Source organism: Oryctolagus cuniculus, chromosome 2 (genome assembly GCF_964237555.1).
Source record: "Oryctolagus cuniculus chromosome 2, mOryCun1.1, whole genome shotgun sequence".
Classification (NCBI taxonomy): domain Eukaryota; kingdom Metazoa; phylum Chordata; class Mammalia; order Lagomorpha; family Leporidae; genus Oryctolagus; species Oryctolagus cuniculus.
This window is the reverse complement of record NC_091433.1, coordinates 63,738,032-63,764,233: the sequence shown is the minus strand read 5'-3', so window position 1 is coordinate 63,764,233 and position 26,202 is coordinate 63,738,032. Positions and strand designations below refer to the sequence as shown.

General features: G+C 37.5%; 1 long non-coding RNA gene across 1 annotated transcript in view; it reads right to left on the bottom strand.

Annotated features, from left to right (window-relative positions):
* The window catches only part of LOC138848472 (uncharacterized), a 1,168,718-nt gene that overhangs the window by 144,784 nt on the left and 997,732 nt on the right, over nt 1-26,202 (bottom strand). Inside the window, exon 8 of the long non-coding RNA XR_011386289.1 lies at nt 24,525-24,605. This is a non-coding gene — a long non-coding RNA (uncharacterized lncRNA). The remainder of the gene's footprint in view (nt 1-24,524; nt 24,606-26,202) is intronic.

Below are 26,202 nucleotides of genomic sequence, written 5' to 3'. Positions count from 1 at the left end.
GTCAGATATTAATTACGCAAGTTAGAAATATCACTGAATTCAAAACAGAATTCAACTGAATTAAATTGATCATTTACCAAAAGTTTATTAGTAATGTGCAATATCAAAAAAAAAAAAAACCAAGGTAAGATTTTTAAACCATTTTTTATTACTTTGAAGATTTAATTTGAATATGAAATTAAGGCATTTGAAATTTGAAACAAATCTAAAAGCATTTTCTTTAAAATGGCAATGGATAGCTGAATATTAATGGTATAATGTGTTTGCCTTGTATCATATGTAATATTAACCAGATACATAGAGCATAAGTAATTATTATTAGCTGCATAAAACAGGAAATCCAGAGGACAATCCAAGAATCCATGTGATTTACATGCATTTAATGATTGTCATGCATCAATCTAATATTTATTTTGAAGTTTGTTTCAAAATTAGAATATATTCATAGCTCATTTAATACATAGCCACTTCCAAAATGATTAGCAAAATGGAATGAAGAAAAATTGTAGAAAAAATGCTACAAGAAATTTCTCCAGTTGCTCTATTGAAATATTCATACAAAAGAACACTTGCCCAAAAATATATATAAAGGACTTTCAAATTCAGGTTTAGAACAATAATAAGCTTTTTCCATTAGGTTGATTCTTCAAATATTTTGCCTCTAAAAAGGCCCAGTGAAAACATCATATTACTGTGCTCGTGTATTAAAAGAGAAGTGTACACCTAATAGGATATATTTCATAAACAACATTACATTTTTGAAACATCTGAATTTTGAATTAGGGTTCAATGTATATTTTGATTAAGATGTCATTGTTTTATAAAAGCACTGGAACTTATGCATTAATTTTATATGAGCCAAGTAATATGGAAGGATAGCTCCAAGACTCATTCTTGTTTTTCATGCCCTGAAAGAGCTTGTATCCTCTAAATTCTAGTCAATAGTTTTAAACATCTTGAAGCTTCACATTCCTCGTCCTTTGTAGCATTTCTGCTTAGACTCCGGAATGGGACAAGGAGTACCAGTGAGCAAGGTCACGAAGCAAGTAACTGCTCAGACGAAGGGGAAAAGGGATGCAACTTGCAGCGCTTACAAATTACAAAGGGCAATGAGAGAACAGCTGATGATTGTATTGATCCAGTGGCAGTATCAATGAAAATGTGACATGGCACATTCTGGATATTAAAATCTAGAAAGTTTGCAATTTTATTTAAAAAAAATAACCAAATGAAAATTATTGTTTTCCCCATAAAAAAAACACTGGAAGACTTGCTTACAGGGAGCGTTTCAAGTCAATAATCACAGGTAAGGGAACAACACGAAAGGAATTGCTTGAAGCAAGCAAAGTAACTGAAACAGTATGATTTGAATTGTGGGGCTACTTAGGAGATGGAGAGAGACCATTTTAGAATCTTTTGCTAGTATTTTGACAACTCAAGGGAAAGGGGAAAAAACTAAAGACTAGCAGGGTAAAACTATGTTGTTTTAAAAGAAGGAGATACTAGTATTTTAAAAGAAAGGGAATACTATTTAGCCATCAGAAGAAAGTTCTGACATATGCTACTAGTATGAAATTGAAAACATTATGCTGGGGCCAGCACCATGGCTCACTTGGTATTTAATCCTCCACCTGCAGCAGTGGCATCCTATATGGGTGCTGGGTTCTAGTCCTGGTTGCCCCTCTTCCAGTCCAGCTCTCTGCTGTGGCCTGGGAAGGCAGGGGAGGATGGCCCAGGTGCTTGAGCCCCTGTACTTGGCTCCGGGCTTTGGATCGGTGCAGCACCGGCTGTGACGGCCATTTGGGGAGTGAACCAATGGAAGAAAGACCTTTCTGTCTGTCTGTCTCTTTCATTGTCTATAACTCTACCTGTCAAATAAAAAAATAAATAAAAAAGAAAACATTATGCTAAGTGAGCTAAGCCAGACACACTACTGTATTATTTACAGTTTTTATATGAGATAGATAGAGAAATTCATAGAGACAGAAAGTAGAGAAGTTACAAGGGGCTAGGGAGCATGGACATGGAAGCTCTTATTGAATGGGTGTAGTCTGTGTTTAGAATGATAGAAAAGTTCAGGAAATTGTGATATTCACACATCATTGTGAATGCACTATTGACACCAAATGGAATATATAAAATGGTTGAAACTGTGAAGTTTATGTATATTTACTATAATAAAAGTAAAAATTTTAAAAATTAAGGCAAATTTCTTGTAATTTAAGACAGTTTAACTTGGGTTATTTTTATACTCAAGACAGGAAACCTTGAGCTAACCAGGCTAACAAAAGTAACTGTCCAGAGCTCTGTTTGATGTCCCATGGCTGGATAAACCTAGTAGTATGCTGTGAAAAAATTATCAACTCACTCAGAATTCACTTTATATAATGAGAATAGTTCCAGAAGATTTTGTCTGGAGAAACGACTATTTAATGCATTTATCAAAATGTGTTCCTTCCCCTGAGGGACCAGGATTCTTCCTCCTAGCCATTAATGAGGACCTTGCAACTGAACATGGTTTCATTTATTTCCTCTGGTTGCCAGAAAGCTCAAACAAAATAGGCTTCTCAGTAACTAGACTCATCTTACGACTGGCATATTTCTATTCTTGTCCCTGGTACTAATATTCTATCTTTATTTGTAGTTTATTATTTCACTATGGAATTAAAAAAAATCCCATATACCAATACTGCTTCCAGTTCCTTGTGAAAAGATGTGGGCTGAGAAGAAATAGCATTACAGAAATAGTTTGATGGGTGACATGGTATCTATGATGAGCATGATTATGACATTTGCAGGTCATGCCTAACAGGGAATGATTTGAAAGAGTTGATGAGCCTCTCTCTGATTCAGCTAAACATACACAAATGTGCACACACACAGGCTCTTAACACAGCATTCAACCTACCATTTGGTCAAATAGGCATTCTTACCCATCGTCAGAAATTTTAGATGAACTAGGCCAGTTATTAAAAAAGCAAATTGAAAGGCCTGTTGCATGAAAGTATTCAAGAAACACAACTGATAATGAATACAAAATGAAACACAAAACAAAACATTGGCTTAACTAGGGACAGAGTCCTAGGAAGGATATATACAATTTCTGAAATTTAAGATTATAAGTGAAAAATCACTGATTAATATCTACAGAGGACAGATATTAACTTGGCTTTGGTGGTTGTTTTGAGATCACCCCCTACTCCACAGTGTGTTTCCCTTAAGTACATTTTTTGCACTCTCAATCTGATGGTTGAGTGACTGCCTCTGTACTCATGGCTAGAAGCTACATCTCACAGTTTCAATTTCCAGGGCTGGATTAAGTGAATGGATTATGAAATTATCACGGAAACTCTTTCCAGTAACAGAAGTCTACAATTACATGTAACTCCAGAAGTGCAGAAGTAGAGGTGACCTCAGAAATATTCCTCTGATTCTACAAATGAGGCCTCTGATGCTCCGTGTCCAAGACAGTAGAACCAGCAAGGAGCACAGTGAGGGTTACAGCCAAGCCTTTTATCCCACACTTGTGCTTGCTCAGCTAGACCATGATGTACTTGGGAACATACCCATTGCACAAAGCGGGCCTATGTGACAGACGGTGTACAGGCCCCAGTGCCAGCAATAGTTCTCCATTCGAGGGATACTTACACGGAAATTCCGACACTGAGGAAATAAAGGCTTACCCCTTTCATTTCTCATTTAACACTGCTTTTCTGCAGAAGCCCAAGAGTACACAAAGTGATGAGGAACAAACGTAATGAATGAATTCCCAGCTCCCGTGTAGAGGAATAATTAATCCATTTGCTTCTCATTTGCATTCAGTACCTCCCTTAAAATTTATTATTAGAGTTGAGCAGATGCCCTCTACAAAGGGTTTTCCTCATAATGAAGTCAGAGCCTGGAGAGTCAGGGTACTGCAGCCTAACTCTGCAGGCAAACAGGGGGCCGGTGGAAGTCCTTGAAAACATATGTTCTTTGAACTAAAACCTTGAACTTCCAGAATTAACTTGAAACCACCACTAGAGTGTTTTCACCCTGCAGTGTCTGACTTCCTGAACTGTGTGCGTATTTCCCTCTCGGTCAGAAGTACACAAAAATCACAGAAGTTACAGGAATGTGAGTAATAATATTTATTAGGAAGTAATTCTAATTGGGGAGAATAACATCAAAAGTCTGAAATTAGAAATTAGGTTAATTTTATGGTCTGGTAGCCCAGCAAAGAGATGTCTATGTTGTTTGACTTATACAATATAATTCCTACAATCACTTGCTTTGGTTGCCAATATCAGAAAATCCAGGCAGCTAAAGGGTTAATTTGTGGCATAGTAACTTTTTGCCACTTGTCATAGTTTTGTAAATCTCCAAGAAACACTCTCAGTCCCACTCAAATTTCATTGACTTGCCACTATTTTAATATGCACTATTATGACTGATAAAAATAAAGCAAAGCAAGCTAAGGGAGTCAACAGAGACATAAATTTCAAGACTTAACATATATTTTAGAATCTGGAACAATACTTCAGACATACAATGTGGTCAACAAATACGATCTATTTGCCTCAGAGATCACTTTTCCCCAAGATAATATACTTATTCAGGTTCATCTTGGCTGTATTGTGGACTATTCTACTTAAATTTATTCCTTATAAATTTCCTTTTTTTCTTTAACTTGTTTCTGTGAATTTCCTTCACTGAGTTACCATCTCATTGGTGTCAAACTCAGAAAAGTAGTGAGTAGTAACACAATGGAATCATATCTGCCTCTAAATGTTTTAATCCCATACCTCAAACAGTGTCCTAAATTGTGCTACCCTTTAAAAAATAATTTATTTGAAAGGCAGAGGGAAGGAGGAAGAGAGAGAGAGAGAGAGAGAGAGAGAGAGAGAGAGAGAGAGAAATAGAGAGAGAGAGAGAGAGAGAGAGAGAGAGAGAGAATCTTCCATCTGCTATTTCATTACACAAATACCTGCAACAGTCAGGGCTGTGCCAGGCTGAAGCCAGGAGCCAGGAGTTTCAGCCAGGTCTCCCACATGGGTGGCAGGGAATCAAGTACTTGAGCAGTTATCTTCTGCCTCCCAGGAACATTTACAGGAAGCTGTATCAGAAAAGGAGCAGCTGGCACTCGATCCTGACACTCCAATATGGGATGTAGGCATCCCAAGTGGTGGCTTAACTGCTGCACCACAACACCAACCTCTTGTGCTACTCTTTTAATCATATTGTCAGGGAATCAATACATCCAGGTTTTTCTTAAATGGGGGAGAATAGTCAGGAAGATTTTCATATCTGATGTTTTCCCTATAATTGTAGATTCTGGTTCTGGACTATTTTATAATACACTAGCTCAACAAATATTCTCAGTTCATACTGAAATTAGCTTGCGTATAAATAATGCAATCAGACAAAATACATGATAATACAAAGCACTATGTAACTCTTAAATTTCAGAAATAAAAGAACTGATCTGACTACAACGTCAATTATACTCAGAGGGACAAGCACTAGGATTTGGCCATAAGAAATGTTATGCTCAGATGTGTTATGCCCAGATCGTTGGATCCCCGTTGAGACCCCCAGAGAGTCAATCACACTGAAATGTAAAAGCAAGGTTTATTGGAATTTCAAGCTGCAGCAGGGACCTCGTCTAACCAACCGACACAGCGGTGGTCAGAGGTAGGCCCCAGCTGTGCTCAGGAGCCTCTTTTAAAGCAGGATTACGTCATCGAGGGGTGGGGGGGTAACAATGGTTTGGCCTGGGTCACCTCTGGTATTTCCTGATCCAATGCGGTTGCTCCTGATTGGTTCGAACCCAGGGGATTTCCTAATATGGTGAACACTAACGAGCTGTTCTGGTCTAAGTTTTGGTTTCCCCTGAGTGATGCTGCTTATACAGGAAGTCAGGCCTGCCTCCCTGAATGGAGGTACCTTTTTAAAAATGTAGCTACTCTGGCCCTTCAAGATGCTTTGTAGATTTTACTAACTTTGTGAAAAGATGACAGTGTTATCATTTGCCATGTAAACTGGAATTCCTTTATAAGTTTATATGAGTCTTTCACTAAAGAAAAGCACATATAGAAGATAGTTTACTAAATAAATTTTTATTTAGCACCTACTAATGCCAGGCACTACTCTACATTGACTATTTTTCTTGCATTCTTTAACTACATTTACTATGCTACTAAAAATGGGTAATAAACTTAAATAATTTTCCATCGCTTATTTTTAACAATCTTTATGTCAGGTAGCATGAAAAACCAGTTGTTGGTGAAATGATAATTATATATATATATATTAAATGTTTATTTATTTATTTGAAAGTCAGAGTTACTGAGGGGGGGGGGGGAGAAAGAGAGAGAGAGAGATCTTCCATCCTCTAGTTTACTCCTTCTATGGTCTCAAAAACCAGGACTGGGCCAGATTGAAGCCAGTAGCCAGGAGCTTCATCTGGGTTTCCCCGTGGGTGGCTGGGATCCAAGTGCTTGGGCTTTCTTCCTCTGCTCCTCCCAAGCCATGAGCAGGGAGCTAGATCAGAAGGAGAGCAGCCGGGACATGAACCAGTACCCATCTGGGATGCCAGCATTGCAGGCAGAGGCTTTAACCACTGTGCCACAGCACAGACTCCAATAATTATATTTTGATTATCCAATGTTTGCTGTTGTTTCTAGCATTTTCTCCAAAACAATTTTCAGTAATTGCATATTCAAAATTTTAATCATTTTCCCATCAGTTAATCTGTCACACATTTCTAAGAAGGCAAGAATTTTATTTCCATTTTATAAATAAATCATACTGGAATCATCTATATACGTTATCATTGGTTATCAAACTTGCTAGCTTCCTTAGAAAGGAGAGAAGGCGGAGAGGAAGGTGCCTTTGGCTGGTATAGGTCAGGAATCAACATGAGGCAGAGTTTAACAACGTTTCAATTATGAAGTGAATGAATAATATTATGAAGTCTCATGAAAATTACAACGAATTATTTCAGAGAACAGGAAGGGCAATGCAAATGAAAATTCTATAATATTTATCCCCTCCCCATTGACTATGCAAGAGTTGAATTTTGAAAAATTAACTTAGACACATGAAGAAGTGTGCCTATTTTATTTTTAAAATTAAATCTGAACATTTTTAAGAAAAGAAAAAAAAAACACAAGCGTATTTTTTCCTTAACTTGGTGGGTGCGTGAAGCTCACAGGTGCTGATATTTGACAGATCACGTTGGAATGTGCAATCAACTGAGCGCCACAAGTGTGTCTACTAATTTTATAAGAGGGAATAGGAGTATGAGACCTCTGCTAAATATCACAGGAATCACATCTGTGCCTTCTGCATCGTGAGCTCTAACACTCGAGGAGTTAGATGAGAACAGGATATTTGAAAGTAAAGGTAAAATTGATCGTGCTAATTGTTGTTATTCTGTATACCAAATTAAAAACAACAGTCGTCACAAATTTAAATGGTACAGCTGATATTAAATGCATGCCCATGAGAACAGCTTCTGCACAGTGCCAGGAATTTGGCATCATGCTTGCTACACTGGCAGCAAATCCCTTCACTGCTGATCTACCTTCTCTCAGTTCCACCTAGTTTCGAGTAGGCTGTAGCTGTTGCTGGGACAAAGGGGGAATGTGTGTTCTTCAAACTCACTTAGGAGGGCCCCTGGAAACGTGGCTAATGTGGTTGGAGGCACCTTTCCTCTTTTCTTGCTTTCACCTGTGAGGACTACTCAAAAGACAGCAGTTCACTGTACAGATCGTACCGACTCTTGTTCTTTTGAATCAGCTCACTTGACAGTTGATTTCTGTAGGCTGGCCCATATTTTCTGCACATGGACTTGTCGAACAGTAACGGGTTTGCTCTTCCATGCCAAGAGGGGGTCTAATGTAATAACATACAGAGTATCGTGGAACTGCCCAATACAAGGGCCTGTTTTCATCCAAAACAAACTGAGGGGCTGAACATTCACTGCACAAAGGGCATGGGTTACAACTCCATCCTTCCACTAGGGAGATGGTAAATGACAGAGAAAACCACAAAACTGCTTATGACATGGACCCACAGACAGCCCTTAGAAGACCAGCTAGATAGACGGGCAGATATGGACGAATAGACAGACAGACAGATGGGTAGAGCCATCCCCTTGTTAAGAAGTAAATAAGAAAGTCAACATGTGATAAAATAGGAGTACTTCATCATTCTTATGGAAAATGCAATTAGAAGTTTATTTAGGTATGAAAAAGATTCTGAAATCCATGCATACAAGGTGTTCTTCATAGAAAATGCATATTATGAAAAAATGATGCATTGATTCCAACTTTTTGCACCAAAATATACTCATGTTTTAATTCTACTTTCTAAAATTTTGAAGTATCCTTATTTTGAAGGAAATAGCCTCATTTTATATTACATTTAATGCTTACTCTCACTATTTAGAAATGTGGCAAAAAAAGAATTATCTACAAAAAGTGGTGATGATCATAGCAAAGAGCATCCCAGAGCAGAATGATGCTTTGCATTATGAAAGTGATGAGCAGCACAGGTCAACAGAGAGATGTGGATTTTTATTAGGCCAGACTACCCTTGGGATACTTACAAGGATTTTCCCCAGTTCCTCAGCTCTCTTCTCTCCTCCCCATTTTCCCTCCTCCTCTCATGTGCTTTCCTTTTTCTGTTAGCCTAACCACACATTACCTACAGACCTACTTACCTATTCATCCATCCACCCAAACAGGAGGATGCGCACACTTGTGTAGAGTCATCACACAGCCAGATGTCCATTACTCTCATTCTTGGTCCAGTTCTTTCCTGATCTTCATACAATCAGATAGTTATGATGGGGAGACTACCTACATATTGAGACTTGTCTGGTGCCTATAAATCATCAACCACATAAGCAATAGCCATGGTATGAGGATGGAATGTGAGGTCCATTTTGAATCAGTCATGGCATAATGTGCACGAAGAACATTGCAAATGTTTACTAAGAATGACAGAAACTGACATAAGACTATGCAAGCAGCCAAGGTCTCTTCATCTCACAAACCAACCAAACCCCATCTTCAGCCCGGGCCTCATCCTTCCAGAAGGCTGCTCTTTCCATCCATCATGCGGTGGATCTGACCACCTTCTGGCCACTGCTTTATAAGTGGTCTGTGGAACATCTGTAGGGCCTTCTTGAAGAGAGGGCTGGTATCCTTTTCCCCTTCTCTTGCTATACGCCTAGAAGAGAGATGTGATGACTGGGGCTCTAGCTCCTGTTTGGGCCTGATTCAATTTGGTAGCGGGGGAGGTGCTGGAAGGGCTGAGAAAAGTCGTAATGACATCATGAGGCTGCCGTACTTTGGGTCTTGTTTTAAGCAAGAAAATCAATCCCTACATGTTTACCCCACAAATTTCTGGCAATCTCTTATGGATGAACACAGATACTAACTGATAGGGTAGGTAAAGCTAAATATAAAAAAACTAAATACAGTACTAATTAACAGTTTCTGTACTTCTTTTTAAAATTAGTATGAAACCAAATATAGCTATGAAAAAGAAAGTCATCTGTTGTAATTGGTTCATTTTATATTTTCCAGCACTATTTTTGTCACATCCAATGTAGATGCTTAGATTTAATAAAAAAATGTCATTTAAAATTGCAATCATCCAATACTATTGTCATCACTATTACTGCTATACCTCATCTGCATTTCTCAACTCAAATTCTACTTCAGCTAATGAAGCATTGGAAGAGTAAAAAATTATTTTGTTCCTCTAAACTCCAAGAGTGCTTAAGCAAACCATTCCTTGGGCATGCATATTTTTTATTTATTTAACTAGACCACAAACTGGAAGTCATGATCTTCATAGTCCTCACACAGCTCACAGGCAAGTGATTTAAATACAATGAGTTTTAAGTGGTAATTGATATTGACAGCTCTCTATCCTATGTAAAATGCATTTCTTCAATGACTTAAAGGATAGCATTACTATTAATAAAAACATTGCTTTGCTATTTTTCTTTTATCAGTTTCCTCCATAGTTCCAGGGATTTCCAAAAGGAGAAATGTTAAAATCTAAAATATATGACCTTGTAAGTCAAGGAGAACAACATCTCTGAATATCTGAAATCCTGAAACTTTTAAATGCTATTAATAAAGACATCAAAATTCTGTTTAAAATACTTTGCATATCTAATGTTCTTAACAAAACATGCATTTCAAGCAGAAGTTTTAAGGGTTTTAAATCACAGATTTTCACAGCATTTCCTTCCGGCAGCTGATGAAAATTGGATAATATACAATCAGAACACTTTTTCTACACATTTTAAATTGATTGAAAAATAGAAACAGATTTAACATTCAAAAAAACACATTTGCAACCGTTATATAAAAATGGCCTGATCTGATTTAGTAGATTCTAGGTATAGAAAGTTAGAGCTGACAGCATTCTTTGGGATGTTTTAAAACAGAGGGAACGCATTATAGCACCCAAGCTGCTACTCTCTCAAAATAAGTGCCTCTGACTAACAGTTTGAATCTTCTATAAGGACTATCATAAAAGAAAAGCTTCCACTTAATGATAGGTGTTCTCTATATTTCATTGCAGGTACAAGTCTGACATTAAATAGGTTATGAATAGTTTTCAAGATAAAAACATAAAAGTAATAAATTGCCGAACAGGAGATATATGGAAATATAACATATTTGCATACGATTTGAAAGTTCAACATTTATTACTGTCTTCAATATGATATATAACTCAGTGATTGAAAAATAACTAGGTAACAATTCAAGCTGTCAGTTTGTATTAACCAGGTGTATGGTCAAAGAAAATAAATAATGAGCCAGATATCTGTCTTATATCATGCTTACTAAGCTATGAAGGCACTGATAGAAATGATGTCCAGAGAACGTCACACCCTTAAATAACAAGAGTCACATTTATGGTCAAAGATACCACATTCACTCCCAAATGCTGTTTTACTTAAGCATTCATTCTTTTCCCAGGCTTGGAAATATGGAACAGTTTTCCTTGCATAATTTTTTTTTTTCTGCAGGGTGCTTGGGCATATTCAAGTTACAATGTGTTTTTCAGAATATGGGTCCATGGTAGTTGAAATGTACATAATTAATTTTGTCAGAGGCACTAAGAGGCTCCAAATGTAAAAACAGTCTTAAGCCCTCCTCCTGATAATGCTTCAGTGCTATGTCAAGTGCCACATTTGTCCCATGCCAGAGTCCACTGACTTAAATCCAATCAACCGGCACAAGGACAAACACTCTGCTATATGTTGACAGTGAGAAACCTTCTTACAGGGAAGAAATTTTTAAGTAAATGTGATATATTTTCTTACAAGAAATAATCTTTATTTAAAAAATATTTATTTATTATTTATTTGAAAGGCAGAGTTAGAGAGAGGGGGAGACAGATTTTTATCTCCCATCTGCTGGTTCACTCCTCAGATGGCCGCAATGGTCAGGGTTGAGCCAGGGTGAAGCCAGGAATACCTGTTCCAAGTTTCCCATGTGGGTAGCTGGGGCCCAAGTAATGGGGACATACCGCACTGCTTTCCCAGAAGCCTTAACAGGAAGCAGGATCAGAAATGAAACAGCTGAAATGGAAATTGAAGCAGCACCCATATTGGATGTTGGCATCGTGAGTGGTTACTTAACCTGCTGGAACACAATGCCAGCGCCTACAGAAAATTTTTCTAATAAAAGTACAGCTTGTATTATGCAGTCTACTTATCCAAACACATTTTGTACCAGATTTGAAACTTTTTTCAAAGCCTTAAAGAATGAAGAGGTAAGTTGTATGTAAATTTTCAAGTCTGTAAGGAAAATAAAAGTATTCCACACAAAAAGAAACAACAGCATGGAATATGGAAAAGGTGTACTGGATAATAAAACTCTTATATAATGAAGATCAAGCTGGACTACAGGATTCTCACACTAAAACTCCCACTATTATTAATATGCATACATAGGGCCGGGGCCATGGCTCACTAGGCTAATCCTCCACCTGAGGCGCCAGCACCCCGGGTTCTAGTCCTGGTTGCTCCTCTTCCAGTCCAGCTCTCTGCTGTGGCCCGAGAAGGCAGTGGAGGATGGCCCAAGTGCTTGGGCCCTGCACCCACATGGGAGACCAGGAGGAAGCACCTGGCTCCTGGCTTCAGATTGGCACAGTGCGCCAGCTGTAGGGGCCATTTGGGGGGTGAACCAATGGAAGGAAGACCTTTCTCTCTGTCTCTCACTGTCTAACTCTGCCTGTACAAAAAAAAATTTGCATACATAGAATATCAGGCAATTTAATGTAAAAAGTAGGACTTTCTGAGGGTGAATGGGGGAGCTATTAATAGTAGTCATTAACTGGGACCATGTTAGGAAAATCAGGAGATGTGTCTACCCTGTAAATCCAGATACTGATGGATAATTTATTTCACTAGATTTGAAGAGGATGAGATGTCCTATAGCTCTACTAAATAAAAACAGAGGCCTATTGTAATTATTTTCTATCATTAAAATATGACAGAAGATATTTAATACATGGCTATGGTGAAATAGCTTACTGGACATATGATCCCACCCAAAACTTCCATACACCTGAACAAAATATTTTAGGTAACTGCATTGAGGCAATGAGCAAGAGGCAATGCGTGTGATTCATGAGAGAAGGGAAGAACATGAAGGAGACTCTGTATTGGCGTGGCTTCCTCACTTGTAACAGCTTCCAGAGTGGGCACAAGGGAGTAGAACCAAAGTAGAGCCCTGTGTCCATAAGAAACAGAGGGGCAGAGGTCAGGCATCCGTCGCTGCTGAAGCATCGGAAGCTGTGGGGTAGCAGACAGGGAGTGTTGAGGGCTAGGGCTGGAAAGGAGGCAGGGTAGAAGTCTGTCAGAAGACTCCCTGCGGGTCTTCGGCTAAGGTTTGTGTTGCACTCATGGAGGGCAAGACTCCTTGTAATCAAGCAGAGTGACTGTATGTTGTGACAATTAATATCCTATAGCCAGGATCCTGCAGCATGGAGGGATGCTGCAGCCAACGCAGTCTGAGTGGTGAGAGGGACATTTCACAATGATGAAAGGGCTAAGTCATTAGGATCTTGGAACAACCCTAACAACAGTTAGATGTGGATGCACCTAAACTGAGCTTTACAAATGCATGAAGCAAATATTGGCAGAATAAAAATGAAATATATGAATGAACATTAAGAGACTTTTATATAGCTATATATTATTTTTAAAGTAGATAAAATAGTTAGAACAAAGATTTGAAACACCTGATTCACCATACTAGATACGTTGATGTTTACTCCACAGCTTCATAGCACATACCTCTTTCAGATACACGTAGTGCACTTACCCAGAGAGATCTTATGCTGATGCTAGCCTATAAAATAAAATCTCCGCATAAATTTCAAATTATAAAACGGTAATAAAGTTAACTTAAAAGTCAACAAGAATTAGAGATATGGAAAAATCCTCAAAGTCTTGGAAATAAAACATACCTTCAAATAATGCACAGTAAAAGAATAAATTATCAGAGAAACTAGAAAATTTTTTGAGCTAAGTATTAAGAACACTACGAATGAAAATGATTCAAGACAAATGTGTAGCATTAAAATACTAAAATTAGAAGAGAAGACTTAAAGCTAATGATCTTCATTCCACAAGTTTCTAGAAAAGGAAGATCAAATTAAAATCAACATAGGGAACAGAAAGTTTTAAATAAACAAGAGCAAAAAAATATAAACACAAAATAAAGAGAATCAATCCAAAATTGGCACTTTTGAAAAAAATTAATAAAACTAGTGCTCTCTAGTAAGACTTGTCAAAAAAAAAGAAAATTTCAAAATACAAATTACCAATATCAAGAATGGAAGAATATGCTCACAGATCATGCAAACACTTAAAGGATAATAAAGGAATATTGTGGACATTTATAGAAATATGCTTGACAAGTTGGATGGAATAAGTATGTTAAAAACACACTTTATAAAAATTAAGATAAGAAAAAGTTTGAACATATTAACTCCATTTCTTTCAAAGAACTGAATTTTTAATTAAAAAGCTCCCCAGCAAGAAAACTCCAGGCCTAAATGAATTCTCTGGAGAATTTCTATAAAAATTTTATAGAATAAATAAATCTACACAAATTATTTAAGAAAAGACAGGGAAAATGCTTAAATACTTTCCAACTAGTTTAATGACATCAGCAATATCCTGGTAATAAAATATGAGAAAAATGTCTCAAGAAAAAATAGAGACGAATATCTCTCCTGAATATAGACAAATAATATTGTCAATCAAATTCAGGGTATATAAAATGGTTATATATCATGACCAAATAAAAGGCTTATCCTAATAATGCAAGAATATGTATTAAGCATTTAAAAATCAACTTAGTGCACCAAATTATCAGAAAAGGAAGAAAGACTACGTGATCATTTGAACAAAAGCTTTTAACAAAATTCAACATCCATTCATGACTAAAAAAAAGAAAGAAAAAACACTTAAAGTAAGAGCACAAGGGAACTTCTTTAATATGAAAAGGCATCTACAAAAAGTCTTTAGCACATCGTACTTAATAATAAGCACTCAGCATTTTCCTCATGAGATTAGGAATAAGGCAAATATGTCTGATCCAGTCATTTCTGTTCAATATTGTACAGGTAGTCCAGGCTAATATGATAACAGAAAGATATCAAAAGTTTAATAGCTGGAAAATAAAACTCCTGATTCATAGCAAAATTAATGTTTACCTAAAAATCCAAAGATATTCAGAAAAGGAAAAAAGCTACTAGAAGTAATAAGTTAAAAGGTTAATATTTTAAAGATCATTTGTATTTCTGCATATTAGTAGTAAACAAAAGAGAAATGAAAAACTAGAAACGCAAGTGATAATGCCACAGATAAAATATATAAGGATAAACCTAACAAAGGATGTGTGAAGGTTGTAAACTGAAAAGTATAAAATATGATAAAAGATCTAATAAATGGAGAGCAATGCCATGTTAACAGATTCAAAGACTCAATACAATGTGAATCAAAATCTCAACAGGCTGATTTTTTTTGTAGAAATTGACTACCAGATTTTAATATGGATATGGAAGAAGAAAGAATCCAAAGTAGCTAAGGCAATCATGAACAAGAAGAATAAAGTTGGAGGAATTAACATTAGCTGATTTCAATACTACAGTTTTCTAGATAGTGTGGTATTGTTAGAAGGATAATCAACTAGAACAATAAAATAAACAGATGAGAAATAGACATATAATTATATGATCCACTGACTTTCACTCAAGTGTCAGAACTATTCCACTTGGAAAGGAATGATTTTCCAAGAAATTATGCTATAATGATTATACATAAATATGAAGAAATGCATCTTAATCTTTTACATTATTAATAAAAACTAATTCAGGATCATCATAGACCCAAAGGTAAAAGTGAAAACTAAAAACTTTCAAACTTGGTATTGACAAATATTACTTAAGAGGACACAAAAAGCAGAAAACATTCACCATTAAAAGTTTAAAAAACCTGCCTATCAAAAGACAAGTTAAGAAAACAGATAATTCACAGACCAGGGGGAAACATTCATAAAACACAAAATATGACAAAGGCCATATATCCAAAATATACTACAAATTATGAAAATTTAATGGACAAATGACTTGAACTTACATTCCAAGAAAAGAAGATACATGAATAATTAGTAAACATGAAAATAATCTCTGCATCATTATTCATAAAGGAGATGCAGATTGCAGCCAGAGATCACACGAAAAGCTAAAATCCAGAAGACTAACACTGAATGACTGGTTAAGATTTGGGACAAACAGAACACACACACACACACACACACATTTAGTTATTTGAAAGGCACAGGTAGAGAGAGGGAGAGGGAGAGGGAGAGGTAGAGGGAGGGGGGGAGAGAGAGGGGGGGAGAGAGAGAGAGAGGAGAGATCTATCTATCTCCTTTCCTCTGGCTCACTCCCCAAATGGCTGCAAAGGCTGGGGCTGTGTCAGGCCAAAGCCAGGATCCAAGAGCTTCATCTAGTTCTCCCATATGGGTGGCAGAGGGCCCAACCTCTTGGGCCATCTTTCACTGTATTTCCCAGGCCATTAACAGGGAGCTGGACTGTACATGGAGCAGCGAAGACATGACCTGGCACCAAAGGGATGCTGGCATCATAGGCGGTGGCTTTACTTGCTAAGTCACAACATTGTCCCCAGATATATTTTTGGTAGAAATACAAAATAAGACAAAGATTCTGAAACACTGTTTGATTATACATAACAGTTTATTGTAAAGTTATACACACAAGGGTGTTTCAAATGCTTCAAAAAGTTCAGGAAAGAATTAAATTGAATAAATGTATTTTGGTGCAAACAATGTTGAAATTCATTCATGGTAGTTTCCTTTCCTTCCCCTTCCCCTTTCCTTCTTTCTTCAGGCAGAGTTGGACAGTAAGAGAGAGAGAGAGACAGAGAGAAAGGTCTTCCTTTTTCCGTTGGTTCACCCCCAAGTGGCCGCTATGGCTGGCACACTGCGGCTGGCGCACCGTGCTGGTGCGCTGCACTGATCCAAAGACAGGAGCCAGGTGCTTCCTTCTGGTCTCCCATGTGGGAGCAGGGCCCAAGGACCTGGGCCATCCTCCACTGCACTCCCGGGCCACAGCAGAGCTGGACTGGAAGAGGGGCAACCGGGACAGAATCCAGCGCCCCAAATGGGACTAGAATCCAGTGTGCCGGTGCCACAGGCAGAGAGGATTAGCCAAGTGAGCTGAAGCACCAGCCATTAATATGTTCTAATATCAATTTGCATAGCATACATACACATAGAGAGAAAGGTCTTCCTTTGCCGTTGGTTCACCGTCCAACGGCTGCTGCGGCCAGTGTGCTGCGGCTGGCGCACTGCGCTGACTAAATGATCTTCTGCATATAAAGATAATTGAAAATGAATCTTGATGTGAATGGGAGAGGGAGCAGGAGATGGGAGGCTTGCAAGTGGGAGGGAAGTTATGGGGGGTGGGGAAAGCCACTGTAATCCAAAAGCTGTACTTTGAAAATTTATATTTATTAAATAAAAGTTAAAAAAAAGATAGTGGGTGGGCACTGTGGTGCAGTAGGTTAATCATCCATCTATGGTGCCAGTATCCAATATGGGTGCCAATTCTAGTCCCAGACACTCCACTTCGGATCCTTCTCTCTGCTATGGCCTGGGAAACCAGTAGAAGATGGCCCAAGCACTTGCGCCCCTGCATCCTCTTGGGAAAGCTGGAGGAAGTTCCTGGCTTTGGATCAGCACAGCTCTGGACATGGTAGCAATTTGGGGAAGTGAACAAGTGAATGGAAGACCTTTCTCTCTCTCTCTCTCTCTCTTTTTTTTTTTTTTTTTTGACAGGCAGAGTGGACAGTGAGAGAGAGAGACAGAGAGAAAGGTCTTCCTTTTCCGTTGGTTCACTCCCCAATGGCCACTGTGGCCGGCACGCTGCAGCCAGTGCACTGCGCTGATCCGAAGCCAGGAGCCAGGTGCTTCTCCTGGTCTCCCATGCGGGTGCAGGGCCCAAGCACTTGGGCCATCCTCCACTGCACTCCTGGGCCACAGCAGAGAGCTGGACTGGAAGAGGGGCAACAGGGACAGAATCCGGCGCCCCGATCGGTACTAGAACCCGGTGTGCCAGCGCTGCAGGCAGAGGATTAGCCTACTGAGCCACAGCGCTGGCCTCTCTCTGTCTTTCACTCTCATTGTCTGTAATTCTACCTCTCAAATAAATAAATAAAATCTTAAAAAAATACCTAGGAAACAATCTAAATGTCAAATGGGATAATGATAATAAATGGTGGAATATTAACTTAAATAAAAACTAATGAACAGTAAAAAGCAAATGTAAGACTATTGTTATTCTTAGCAACAGGTATGAAACTCATAGACATCATATTGAATGAAAGAAGCCAGAGAGAGAATGGTGAGATATATTCCAAATCTTAAGAGAAAAAAAAAAAAAAAACTGAACCCAGAATACTATACCTTACAAAGCTCCATTTATAAATGAAGATGAAATAAGGACATTCTGTAATAAACAGAAACTGAAAGAATTTGTTACCACCTGTCCAGCCTTACAAAAGATGCTTAAGGATGTGCTATACATAGGGATGCAGAAACACAGTCATTACTATAAAAGAAAGTGAAGGCAGAAAAACTCCCAGCAAAAGTACAAAGGAAATCCAAAGTAAAAACAATAGGAATACTAAAGGAAAAATGGCAGGGCAAAGTTTCTACTTATCAATAGTCACTCTGAATGTAAATAGCCTCAACTCTCAAGTTAAAGGCACAGATTGGCTGAATCGAATAAAAAAGAAAACTCAGCTGTTTGCTGCCTACAACAAACAAATCTCACCAATAATGATGCTTGCAGACTGAAAGTGAAAGGATGGAAAAAGATACTGAGTGCTAACAGAAACCAAAAAAGATCTGGTGTAGCCATCCTAATATCAGACAAAATAGACTTCAACACAAAAACTGTCAAAAGAAACAAAGAGGGGCACTATGTAATGATCAAGGGATCAATTCAACAGGCAGAAGTAACTATTATAAATGTATATGAACCTAATTATAGGGCAGCTAGCTATTTAAAAAAAGGTTAATGGATTTAAAGGGAGATAAAGACACAAATACAATAGTGATGGGGGATTTCAATTATCCCACTTTCAGCAATGGACAGATCAATGAGATAGAAAATCAGCAAGGAAACAACAGAGTTAGCCAACATTATAGACCAAATGGACCTAACAAATATCTACAGAACTTTCCTTCCTACAACTATAGAATACACTTTCTTCTCATCAGTACGTGGACTGTTCTCTAGGACTGACCACATGCTAGGCCATAAAGCAAATCTCAGCAAAGTAAAAAAAAAAATCGAAATCATAGCATGCATCTTCTTAGACCACAATGGAATGAAGTTGGTAATCAACAATTCAGAAATCTCTAAAACATATGAATACACATAGAGACTGGATAAAATGCTCTTAAATGAACAGTGTGTCATTGAAGAAATCAAAAGAAAAATCAAAGAATTTCTGGAAACAAATGAAGATGTCAACACAACATATTAAAACTTAAGGGATACAGCAAAAACAGTATCAAGAGGATAATTTATAGCTATTATTGCCTATATCAAGAAATTGGAAAGGCATCAAATAAATGAGTTATCAATGCATCTAAAGAACCTAGAAAAACAGCAAACCAAACCCAAAACTAGTAAGAGAAAAAAATGATTAAAATTAGAGAAGAAACGAACAAAACTGAAACTAATAAAACAATACAAAAGATCAGCAAAATGAGGAGCTGGTTTTTTGAAAAATAGACAAATTTGAAATACCACTGGCCCAACTAACCCAAAAAAAGGAGAGAGAAGATGTAAATCAATAAAATTAGCGATGAAGAAAGAAATATAACAGACCCCACAGAAATAAAAAGAATCATCAAAAATTACTACAAAGAGCTGTATGCCAATAAAATGGGAAACCTAGAAGAAATGGATTGATTCGTGGACACATACAACCTACCTAAAATGAGCTATGAAGAGATAGAAAATCTAAACAGACCAATAAACAAGATAGAAATAGAATCAGTAATAAAGACCCTCCCAACAAAGAAAAGCCCAGGACCAAATGGCTTCATCACTGATTCCTACCAGATATTTAATGAAGAACTAACTCCAATTATCTTCAAGATATAGTAAAACAATTGAAAGGGAAAGAATCCTCCCAAATTCTTCCTATGAAGCCAGCATCACCTTAATTTCTAAACCTGAAAAAGAAACAACATATAAAGAGAACTATAGACCAATTTCCCTGATGAACATAGACACAAAAATCCACAACAAAATACTAGCTAATCTAATCCAAAAGCAACAGAAAGATCATTCACCTGGACCAAGTGGGATTTATCTCTGGTATGCAGGGATGGTTCAACATTTGCAAATCAATCAATGTGAAGCACCACGTTAACAAATTGAAGAACAAAAATCATACGATTATCTCAATAGATGCAGAAAAAGCATTTGACAAAATACAACACCCTTTCATGATGAAAACTCTAAGTAAATTGGAAATAGAAGGAACATTCCTCAACACAATCAAGGCAATTTATGACAAAACCATGGCCAGTGTCCTATTGAAAGGATAAAAGCAGAAAGCATTCTCATTGAGATTCAGAATCTGACAAGGATGCCCACTCTCACTAATGCTATTCAATATAGTCCCGGAAATTTTAGCCAGAGCCATTAGGCAAGAAAAAAGAAATCAAAAGTATACAGATTGGGAAGGGGGAAGTCAAAATAGCCTATTTGCAGATGACATGATTCTATATATAGGGTATCCAACAGACTCCACTAAGAGACTATTGGAACTCATGAAGAGTTTACAAAAGTAGCAGGATATAAAGTCAACACACAAAAATCAACAGCCTTTGTATACATAGAAAACTCCACAACTGAGAAAGATTCTAAGATCAATCCCATGCCTAATAGCTACCCCCAAAAATTTAGAATAAATTTAACCAAGGATGTCAAAAATCTCTATGATGAGAATTACAAAACATTAAAGAAAAAAATAGAAGACACAAAATAATGGAAAAATCTTCCATGTTCATGGATTGGAAGAATCAATGTCATCAAAATGTTCATACTACCGAAAGCAGTTTACAGATTCAATGTAATACTAAACAAAATACCAAAGACATTATTCTCAGATATAGAAAAAACAATGCTGAAATTTATATGGAAACACGAGACCCTGAATAGTTAAACCAGTTTTACACAACAAAAACAAAGCAGGACACATCACAACACCAGATTTCAAGACATACCACAGGGCAGTTATAATCAAAACAGCTTGATATCAGTACAAAAACAGATAAATAGACCACTGGCACAGAATAGAAACACCAGAAATCAATCCAAACATCTACAACCGACTCATCTTTGACAAAGTAGCTAAAATCAACCCTTAGAACAAGGACATTTTCTTCAACAAATGGTGCTGAGCAAACTGGATCTCCACATGCAGAAGCATCAGGCAAGACTCCTACCTTATACTTTCCACTAAAATCTACTCAAAATGTACTAAAGATCTAAATCTATGACACAACACCATCAAATTATTAGAGAACATTGGGGAAACCCTACAAGACATTGGCATTGACAAAGAGTTCTTGGAAAAGACCCCCAGAGGCACAGGCAATCAAAGCCAAAATCTACAAATTGGGTGACATGAAATTAGAAGATTCTGTACTCCAAAAGAAATAATCAGCAAAGTGAAGAGGCAACTGACAAAATGGGAGAAAATATTTGCAAACTATAGGATTAAAGGATTAATGACCAGATTATATAAAGAGACCAAGAAATGCAACAACAACAAAACAAGCAACCCAGTTGAGAAATGGGCAAAGGACTTAAACAGACATTTTTCAAGAGAGGAAATCCAAATGGCCAACAGACACATGAAGAAATGCTCAGGATCAATAGCCAACAGGAAATGCAAATCAAAACCAAAATGAGGTTTCACCTCACCCCCGTCAGAATAGCTTTCACATAGAAATCAACAACCAACAAAAGTTGGTGAGGATATAGGGAAAAAGATACCCTAACCTACTGTTGGTGGGAATGTAAATTGGTAAAACCACTATGGAAAACAGTATGGAGCTACCTCAGAAACATGAATCTTGACCTACCCTATGACCCAGTAATCCCACTCCTGGGATTTCTTTTCCAAGGGAAATGAAAACAGCGTATGAAAGAGCTATCTGTACCTCCATGTTTATTGCAGCTCAATTCACAATAGCAGAGAAATGGAATCAACCTAAATGTATGTCAACTGAAGAATGGATAAAGAAATTATGGGATGTGGAAACCATGGAATACTACACAGCAGTAGTACTATATGTTCTCCCTGACCTGTAATAACCGATAAAGCACCCAAAAGTCAACCTGTAGATGTGAAATTGACACTTTGAGAAACAATGACATTGAGCAGCCCTTGTCTTGACTGTTGAGGAACAGTTTTGCTTTTTGAATTTTTAAATTTTTTCTCCTTTCTTTTTCATTTATTTTATCTTATTTTACTTACCCTTTTTTTCTTTCATGCTAATTGTTGAACTCTTTACATATAGTTAACCATATGTGTACAAAGTTAATTCAAAATAGATCTTAGTTAGAAATAAGAGTCAGAATAAGAGAAGGAAGAGAGGGTGTGGGAGTATGAATGGGAGGGTGGGCACAGAGAGAAAAATCACCATGACCCTAAAGTTGCAATTCTAAAATGTATTAAGTTTGTAACTGTAAAGCTGTGTAGTTCAGCGTACATTCCTATGGACTTACTTCTAAGGGTACAGCTTGAAAGCTTGCCATTGGACCCTGAATCCCCTTCAGCTGGGTGGTAAAAATAACATGCTAAGTGTTATAGAGATCATATTTATAGGATGAAGTGTTAAAGTGATCATAAAAATAGGATAAGTGTTTGGTAATAATAATATAATTAAAAAGGAGTGAATGCTCAAACATGGAAAACAGTCCATACAGCAGACTCATAGAATGACAATCACCTTAAGTATCACTCTGACCTCAAAATCAACCCTTAAGGCATTCTGGTTTGGCTGAGCAATGATTGCCTAATGAGGTGGAAGGGTAGAATTGACCCTGTCTTTATTTAAAAATTTTTTTTTGTTTTTCACATGTATTTATATTAAAACAGCTAAGTGGTTAACTCAAAATGTTCACACAAATGAGATTAAAAACCAGTGTCCATTTTCTAGAATATTTTGAAGACCTCTTTATAGGAGTATTCCAAGTATCTATTTTTATAGTTCTCAACATTTTAACATTTGGGATATTATTGAATTATATCTTTTAATATCAATTTTAATTTTCCAACTCACTAAATGCTCTATAACAGACATATCCTTTAAGATAAAAAGAATAGTCTCAAATAAAACTTGATTAGGAATGATTATTTTAAATGCTCTTTTTGCATGCACACTCACATAACTAAAGACTGATTAAACCTGTCTTTGAGTACCTGCTGAGGTGACACAGATAGATATACAGCTACAAGTCTCTCTAAATCAAAGTGCATCCTATAGTTTACAAGCAAAGTCAAGAAGTTCCTCTGGGTGACAGATAATGAACACATAATGGACAAGATCAGATAAAATATTACTTGGTGATCTGTAAGTCAGTAATGACATTAAATGTGGAGAGATGATTTGGGTGATAGAAATGATTGTTAAGAATGGCAATAGATGTTTTAAAATGAAAATTAATAACATAGGAGGGAAAATGACAATGTTTAGTAATAGTATCAAGAAATGGACAGTGACTTTTTTTTTTTTTTTAATTTAGGATAGGTAGAGACCCTATCTTTCTGGCCAGAATCCTAATCAATAAGATACTATCTGAATCATTAAGTGGAGCATTTTAAATGTTAGCATTTAATTGCCATTTATTGTGAAGAGACTATTAGCAAGGCCTCTGGAATAGATAAGTGGAAAGACAGTTATCTTTCTTGAAATAAACGTGATCTTATTTCTCATTTGTATGGTAAATACAGTAATGCCTTTCACAGATGTGTTACTAAGTCTTTAGCCAATCGTCTGTTTTCTTGGTTCCTTTGAGAAAACCATGACAAATCTTCATCCCATGTTAATTATCAAATTTCAGTCAATGCTAAAAGAAAATCTTTCACTCTAATGATAAAACACAGTCACTGTGAACGTTTGATGTGATGAATATTTTTCCTGAGCTTGGATTATAATTTATTGAGCCCAAATATGAGGGGAAAATTGAGTACAGTGCTTAGTCAGCAGTGATCCTCAATTAAAGCAGGTGATGTTGCTGGGTTTCAGAATAACAGCCATGCAGCCCCAATTAGCTGTCCAGTCATCTGGCAAAACAGCTGCTACGTAAATAGGACAATCACTTGGCCTTCCTGCTCAGTTTTTCAGTCTTTCCTTTAGCTGTAAGTCATTTGAAAAAATAGCTCAGCTCACTCTGTTTATATACAGAGATATGGATTTTAATGTTAGAAGTCAGGACTATGCGTAACTGATGGTGCTGGAGGCAGGGTGGTAGGCGGGGTCATGGGTCTCCTGGGACTATGGGAAGCTGTTTCTTAAGCATGCCCTGGTTATACAGATGTGCTCACTTTGGTGAAGTTCATTATCTGTGCTTTTGGAACTTGCACACATTTCTAAATGTACATTATACTTTAAAAAATTTACTCTAAGATATACCTTTCTTCCAGAAATATAGGGACTCTCCTCGGCATTGTGTCATAGCTAGAAGGTTGTATACCAAAGTCTATTAGAAAACCACCATTTCCTTGAAAGCTTTTCCTCATTTTCCCCCTCAAATTTCCAAGCAAATAGAAGAGAATACAAAAAACATTTATTAAACAGAACTTTAAACAAAATGTGGGCATAAACAGGAGCTTTGGGACTACCATTGGATTCAGAAGTTTACATGCTGCTTACCCAAAGCGTGTGCTCTCCCTCAGTTTTGTGACAGTTTGCTTGTCAGAGTTGTCAAGCAAAGATATTGGTTGTGGCACAAGCCTGGAGAAACAGCAAAATAGAAAAACTGTTATACTATAAAGACTTCATTTTACCATAACTGTATGGATTGACTATACTACAATGTATTTATCCAGGTAACTACAAGCCAACTTGTTTATTTAACATTCAATCATTTGCTAAGTATCTTAATAGGTACCAGGCAGTGCAAAATACTTGTAGCTGTACAATGTAAAATTTTTCCTCAAGGAAATTAGGTAGACAAAGAAGTATAATAAATGTATCAAATTGGTGAGTACATAAAAGAGGTACAGGTCAAATATTATGGGATTTAGGAGTCAGAAGAGGCTACTTCCAAAGGGAGTAATGGGTAATACTTTGTCAAGGAGCTGGGATTTATGCTGTGGTTGAAGGATGCCCATGATCTCTAGAACTGGATCAGGGAAGAATGGATAGGAAGGCACTTCAGGTGCATGGGACAAAAATGACCAAGTGCCAGAGGTTGAACATAATGGGAGTGAGAAGGGAAATTAATGCATCTCAGCTTGATTGGACACATCTTCCAGATGTGAAACATATCTGGTGAAACACAGGTGAAAGCTCTGTGCTAGATATTGAGTCACTTATGATGTCCCAGGCACTCTGCTAAGCTCAGAGATTTAGCAATCAGAAAGAAAAGCATGAGCCCAGGCCTCATGGAACTCCCAATTTATCGGGGAAAAAAACGATACAAAGGAGTATGATAATATTTGGTCAGTAGTAGGAGGTTTACTGAGGAATCTGTGGGAGAGGAACCAACCCAGTCCAAGGGCACAGATAAAAAATTTGGAGTCTCAGAGAAGTGATGTTTAAGCAATGAGATTGGGTGGAAGTCAGAGTGTATAATTCAGAGGGAGGGCCTTGACACCTGCATGTTGTAGGGAGGAAGCAACCTGAAGTTTTGGGCACCAGGAGAGAGCAGCCAGGCAAGCTTCAGAGAGGCAGCTAAGCCCAAGGGAGGAGTGTTTGCAAATTCAAGCAGGCTTCATACTGAAAAGTGGTTATTTCTCTGGTGGCTCACTTATGTAGATGCAAAGGTGATTATGAAAACTTGTGGGGCTATGGAGCTGCCTGATATATGGTCATTGCACACACATCAGTACTAATTTTTATAGCAACCCTTGTATTTGTGCCTGTGCCACTGTTACAAATTATGACTGTCACTCTGGATGGGTCACATAAGAGGCTGGGGTAGGCAGTGAATTCCATAAAACGACTTATTGTTTCAGGGGTCCCTGCTGGTGATTAAAGGTCATTTTCCCTTCTCCCTTAGCAAGATTACTCTACCCTCACAAGTTAGGTGGCCTTGGGATCCTCTTATATAGGTTTTGAGAGGTGTCATCTTTGGCTGTAATACTGAGGAATAGTGGCAGGCACAGTGGCCTGGCCCTGTAGGGTTCTGTAATCTGAGCCAGGAATCTAGACACATCATGTAATATTCTTTCAGTCAAGAATCCTGTGATATTATCCACATTCTCCCAGGGGCAGATGCTTCACACATGTGAAGGCCCTCATCCTCACAACAGTCCCGTGATTCAAAGCTTTCCCTGCTAAACCATGATGCCTTTCCACAGGGAAGGATTCTTGTCCACGGCACTGC